The sequence below is a fragment of the Heptranchias perlo genome, chromosome 19, assembly GCF_035084215.1.
Source record: "Heptranchias perlo isolate sHepPer1 chromosome 19, sHepPer1.hap1, whole genome shotgun sequence".
Classification (NCBI taxonomy): Eukaryota; Metazoa; Chordata; class Chondrichthyes; order Hexanchiformes; family Hexanchidae; genus Heptranchias; species Heptranchias perlo.
Genome location: NC_090343.1, coordinates 2,405,191 through 2,412,183, shown reverse-complemented (window position 1 = coordinate 2,412,183; position 6,993 = coordinate 2,405,191). Strand labels below are relative to the sequence as shown.

Below are 6,993 nucleotides of genomic sequence, written 5' to 3'. Positions count from 1 at the left end.
AATCTTATCCACATAGTGTGGAGTAGAGCTGAAAAATAGAAAATGCCATGTTGGTGCAGTACAGAGGGAGCTTTATTCTGAGTCTAAAAAGTGCTGTACCTGGTTTTGGGGTCCTTGATGCTGACAATAGGTGCAAAAACTGACATCCTGTTACTTAACCAACACGAAAGTTCATGCAAAACTAAAGTATATAAATAGTTTAAAGGAAAGACAGTGAAATAAAAGACAGGAAATTATTTGTTTCTTGCTACATGACAACTGAAATTCTCCCTCAACCAACATGTAGGAAAGGTTACTCTCAGCACAATAACAAGAAACTTCTGAACACCTCAGCAACAGATGTTTAAAAATGCAAGTGTCACACAACAAATTAATGACCTTGAAGCCCAAACAATGAAAAAGCGTATCTATACTTTGAAAATTATGAAGAAAACTCCAGTGCTCAAGTTTTTTTTAAAATTAATTTTCAACCCAAATAGTGATTCTTCTCATACTTAATAAATTAAAGAAATCTTGCAGCCAGTGAATGGTTAAAATAGGAAAGCAGCTGATCAGAGCTCTGTGTGCTTCATGCTGTTGGGTTGTTTTGCCTACACCGCTGCTTCTCCTGAGCATTTCACCTTAAATGTCATAAAATTTTCAATACTTGCACTTAAAGGACATCTCTTCCGTAATTAGAATTGTGAACTAGCTCAAAGGTCAGTGGCCATCACATGGGCATTCCTTTATCTCTGTGCAATGCTGCTGGCCTTTGAAGATTACAGCTCCTTTATATACCATCCAGGTTTTCTACAGGTTACTCCTTAAATCTGATTATATTTTTCTTCAAGCACAATATCTAAATATAACTTCTATTAATGAACGTTCTTAGAATTTTCTTTCATTTTTGAATGAGTTAAAACAAAGTCCTTTGTCTACTCCAACAACTTACTCAAAGACCTCTGAAGAAGATAAAATCACATATTGTTTCAGATCAAGAATACCCAACCAAGTGAGGTACAAATCCAAAAGTCCCCACCTGTGGACAAATGCAACCAAATGGTATGGTACTGAGCCATACAGACCAGAATTAGGGTTACCCACTCATGTTGGACATATTCCTGGAGGTTTCATCACATGATCTCCTGCCTCCAACCACCCACCCGATCAAGCAGCATTTTTCCCCCCATCTCTAGTATTTTTATAACTAATAAATGAAAGTGTTCAAAGAAAATGCACAATTTTTTAATGCCCCTATGATTTTTCTCTGGGGTTGCTGGCAGCAAGTGTCCAGGAGATTAATCTTTAATTCCTGGAGACTCCAGGACAATCCTGGAGGGTTGGCAAACCTAACCAGAATGGTCCCAGGTTCAATCCCTGGCCTGTGCTGTTACCTGATCTCACCCAGGACTGCGGAGGAGTGCTACGAGTGGCCAATGAGCTAGGGGGCAGAAATGTTTGTTTTTCATTTTCCATCACAGTTTATTAAAATGTATATAATTATGCACCTTCAGCCTTGTTGAAGCAGTACTTCCCACAGTATTGCCTGTTGAAGTGACTGGCCATGAACACACCAGCACCACACTCCTCAGAAGGACACTCACGCCACAGGCGATAGATTTTGCCATATTTATCAACCTTGTAATATTTAAGGACAGCAAGCTTGACCTTCTTACTCTTATGCTGGTACTTCTTTGGGGCGGTTTAAGACTTCTTCTTCCTCTTCTTGGCATCACCACAAAGTCTCAGTACAGGGTGCAGAATTGACTCCTGCATGTTGTAGTCAGAGAGTGTACGGCCAGCCTCCAACTGTTTTCCAGCAAAGATGCTGATCAGCGGAAATACCTTCTTTGTCCTGAATCTTAGTCTTTACATTTTCAATAGTATCTGACGGTTCAACCTCGCGGGTTATCGTTTTCCCCATTAGGGTTTTCAAGTTCAATCCGTCCCTTTAAAGACGTATCATCAAAAGAGCGGGGCAGAAATGTTATGTCAGGGCTCCTGCTCCTGAGAGTAAATTTTAACACCACGAACGAGTAGGTTGGGGGTGGGTGGGAAGGTAAAAATTGTAAAAAACTAAAACCCAACCCCAACCCACCTCCAACCCATCCACTTCCGGTTTTCATGGAGGTGGGACGAAGGGCAGGCGACCAACCTGTTCTCAAGTCAGTGAAAGCTTTGAAGGAGGCTGAGGGCCTCCATTTTTACAGTTTTTTTATTTTTACTCCTGGGGGCCGGGATTCCCGGGCCTTCCGCTTCACGTCATGTAAGAGGAGGTGAAAAGGCCCAGATCAGCGGGTAAGTGCCTTTACTGCACTGCTTGTGGGCCAGGAGGAACAGGAATGCTTCCTCCAGGCCCAACAAGTCTACCTGCTGCAATCCCATGCACGCGATCAACCAACCCCCCCCCCATGATCTCTGACCCCGATCCTGATGACTCCCCCTATGACACCTGACCCCAATGACTCCCCAATGACCGACCCCCCCGATGACCCCGACCCTGATGATGACCCCTGACCCCAATGACCCCCCCGATAACCCCCAACCTCAACTCGCCCCAATGACCAACGACCCCCCCCGATCCCAATGAGTCCCGACCCCAACCCCACCGATGATGACCCTCCCCAACTCCCGACCCCAATGGCTCCCCCCGTAACTGACCCCTTGATGACCTGAGCCCAATAACTTCCCCCGATGACCCCTGAGCCTGATGACTCCTCCCTATGACCCTGGTCCCAATGACTCTCCCAATGACTGACCCCTCGATGACCCCTGATCCCAATGACAGACCCCCGATGATCCCTGACCCTCCTGATGACCCCTGACCAATGATTCCCCCCCGATAACCCCCGACCACGGACTCCCCCCGATGACTGACCACCCCTCGATCCCGATGGCTCCACCCGATGACTCCGACCCAGGCCCAACGATGATGACACCCCATGACCCCGACCCTGATGAGTTTCCTCAGTAACCGACCTCTCAATGACTCCCCCTGATGACCCCTGAGGCCGATGACTCCCCCCGATGACCCCTGATCCTGAGGACTCCCCCGATGATTGATTCCCCATCGAAGACCTCCGTTCCCGATGAGTTCCCCAATGACCAATCACCCCCCGACCCCGGCCCACCCAGATTGCCGACTCCCCCCTGTGACTGACACCCCCCCACCGATGACTCCCCTTGATAACCCCCAATGACTGACCCTCTCTCCCTGTCCCCCCAATGACTCCCCCCAGTACCGAACCCTGAGCCTGATGACTCCCCCGATGATCCCATACCCCGATGACCGACCCCCCCATTGACTTCTGACCTCCTGATGATCCCCCTCCCCCACATCTAAGATTTACCTGCTGGCATCCGCTCCCGAGCTGTTCTCCCATCCGACTGACGGCCAGCCTGTCAATCTGGCTGGCCTGTCAGGCGGGAAACCCACAAAAAAATTGAAATACGTTCTTACGTCAAAATCACAAGAACGTCAGGGAAACCAGTTTACCGTCAGGAAATTCCCTCCCCCCCCCCCGCCACCGCCCTCTTCCTGGCTCCCGGTTAAAATTTACCCGATTACTATTCAAGCACCCCTGCTGGAAAGTACAGGTGTGTGGGTGTCAGGTGCGAGCAAGATCAGCCTGGCTTCTAAAGCCTCGTTGGCTGAATAATCTGCCAGCACCTACTGTCTAGATTCATACAAGAAGAATGGCCATTTGAGTGAGTTACATAGAATGGGAGAACTGGCATTGATTTTCGCAAATGGAATAAGCTTGACAGCACCGCACATCACAGCAATGATCTGTCTGTCAAGAGATGTGGGTGGAGAGTTTGCAAATTTGTCAACATACTCTGCTGATACATTTCTGATTGAGTTTACATGGTATTTTAGACCTTCTCCTAGAGGGATCGCAGTTTTCAGTTTGAATGCTGTCAAGAAAAGAAAATCCCAACAAACACTGTCAGGCCGATCTTAATTCGAGGTGGGACTCAGAGGTTCAGGGGCTGAAGTGGGCAGAGAACTGTCCGGATTTTAGCCCAGAATCTGGCTTCTGCCCGAAGCTGACAGGATAGACCATTGGCGGACGGGAGTAAAATTAGTTGGGCTATAGGCTGCTACCAAGGACCTACGGAAACAGTCCCCTGCAAGGTAAGTAGGGATTGGGGGGGCGTCAGCAAGTCCACGATCGGGGGAGGGGGGAGAAGCCCAGGACAGGATACTCCTGCTTCTCCTGGCCCACAAAGAACCTTTAAAAAAACATTTTTTTAAGGTCTCAACTGGGCTTGGATACTTGTTGTTGGGTTGGAGACTGTGCGGGCCGTAGTTGGGCCCACGGTTAAAACAGCATGCACTGTCCCGATGATGTAATTGAGATGTGACACTGCCATTTAAATTAGATCCCCACTCCTCTCCTACCAGTGTCTAAAGACAGATAAGTAAAAATGGTGGGGGGGGGGAAGAAAACGTGTCGGGAGCATGGTGCGAACCCCCCGCCGTCTTACACTCCTCCCCACCCACTCCCCCAACCCCCATTGTTCCAGCTGGGGGTTAAAATCAGCCCTTATGACTCTGTGCAAAACTTCCTGTAAAGCAGTATGTCACTGACTCAGTAAAAACAGTAACAACTGTTTGAGCACAACTGAACAAAAGAAAAACTTGGATGATCCAAAAATAATACACTTTCCAATAAATCAGCATATGAATGATTGTTTAATAATTTCATGTAAACAGCCTGATTGGTTTATGAATAGGCCTAAACTAACTCATACTTTCCAGTCAGTACAGTTTTATTAGCTACATAAATGAACTGTTAGATAATAAAACTCATAAGGAGGTTGGACAGTGCAGGTGGTTATCACACTCTGTTTTTTGATCTCTAATTTCAAATCTTGTCAAAGATCTGATCCTATGAGAATCTAAGTGAAATGTAGAGTGATCTCAATCCAGTAGTTGGTAGGCGGGAGACAACTGCAGATACATAACTCAGCACTAAGATTGCACTTGTACCTAAAGAGGCAACAAGGATGGCTAGGGTGACAAACTGAAATGAGATACTGAGTTCCTCTGAGGCAGTTTTCTGAGGTTGGGATTAAGGAATACTGAAGAGAGTTTTACGTTGCATCTAGCCTGTGCTATACATGATCTGGGAGTGCATGATACTGATCCTAGATGCTCAAAGTATTCCATGTCTCCTCATCTTAATGAAGCCATAATTTGACACCAAAGAAATAAAATTGCCGACAGTTCTGGAAATCTGCCTGAGGCTGCTGTGTGGAGCTGTAGAATGGCTGTTGTCATCCATTTTGAAATGGTGATAACTAAACATTGCGATACATTTCCGTCTTTTCCACCTGGCCATTAAGCATTGATTGGGTTTAGGGCAGAAAGGAAAATGTGGCATGAACGTTCACACACTCCTTACGGGACCCGCCTGATTTTCTTTTCATTAATTCCCTGTCCATTGCATTTTCTTTTCTGTGCTTCGCTCAGGTGATGCTTAACAGTAAAGGCAAAGATCTACCCCTTTGCTTCTTCACAATAGTCTCTTGAAGCCGTTCCCTACATAACACAGCCGAGTTCATTTAAAGTTTTAACCTACTGGTCACAAAATTGCATTCACTTGGTTCGATTATTTTATAAGAATTAATGAAAAATCAACATTTCTAGGTAAATCTTCAACACATCAATGTACGTAAATAGAAGATGCTAACACTCCGGAAATATCAACAGTTTCAATACTCTGAGGGGGACAGCTAGCGATACTTACTGATGTTGCAAAATTAGCTGAAATAGTGGTTCTTGCAAGGTGGGAGATACTCGTAAATAAACAGAGTAATGTGCTGCGTGGGCCGGCACCTTTAAAGGGCCAAACTAAATCTGAATTGCATTTTCGTTGAAATTACTTTTTTTTAAATTTGTTCTTGTGATGTGAGTGTTGCTGGCAAGGCTGCATTTATTGTCCATCCCCAAATTTCTGGGGGTTTTTTCTCCTTTCAATCCTGTTATTGCTAGCAAGCAGGAGCGAGTCTTTGGCTTTGTGGTAACATTCCTGCCTGAGTCTAAGATGCAGGGTTCAAACCCTGCTCCACACATTCTCAGCGAGTGGACACAGGAGCTCTGGCTCTGAATTCTGGGTTGACATTCAGTGGAAGACTCATGTCTGGTGAGTAAAGGTGACCCCCCCCCATCATATGGGTTGTGGGAGTCCATAAAACCTTCCCGCCGTAAAGGACTAATCACCTAGTATGAAGATGATTACAGCCATGGAAGGAGCTGTTCATGTCGCGGCCTGTCAAACTGCTAATCAGCCTGCAAATCCTTCCACGATTTCACACTATTCTCCAAGGGAAGAGTGTGGAGAAATGGAAACAACATTGCTAGCGAGAGATTAGACTGAAGCGATAAAAACATTACACAGAACAGGTGCACAAACAGTGGAAAACACCTTGTGAAACATTTTACCTAACTCTGGTTAAAACTTGTGCGGAGTAGGCGGCCAAAAGCGGAGACCACTAAGGTTTCAGAAAGCTGAATGTACTGATTGGTAAGTTTGTCAAACGAAGATTAACACTTGCATACTGACTTTTAAATCTTTGACTCCCTCCCTCTCATCTCTGCAATAAAGAACAAATCTAGAACTTTAAGCTTTTATTTCAGAGAACACTATCTTTTAAAGCATGGTTCCTTTCTTTTCTCAAATTAAATTTCGTAACGCTTAACAACGTGCATTTATATAGCATATTTAATGTAGAAAAACACCCCAAAGTGCTTCACAGAGGCATATTACAAATGTTCAGTAAGTTGATATTACAGGTTTATCCGATAAACAAAATGCTGTGAGCTGCAAAAGGACTATTAATACTCAGACAGCTGAACCTTTTAACACTGTATGTACTTTGAATGCTCTAGAAAAGCAGACATTCTGTGGTATATACAACCTTTGCAAAAAAAAAAGTTCAATCATCAAAAGATGATTTCTATTCTTTTTAAAGCAGTAGTACTGCCAGCAAAAAATGTTTTACGGT

The 6,993-nt window shown here is 45.1% G+C and overlaps 1 pseudogene; it reads right to left on the bottom strand.

Moving 5' to 3' along the window:
* Positions 1-1,479: 1,479 nt before the first annotated feature.
* Positions 1,480-1,945, bottom strand: LOC137335395 (ubiquitin-ribosomal protein eS31 fusion protein-like; annotated as a pseudogene).
* Between the last annotated feature and the right edge of the window lie 5,048 nt (positions 1,946-6,993).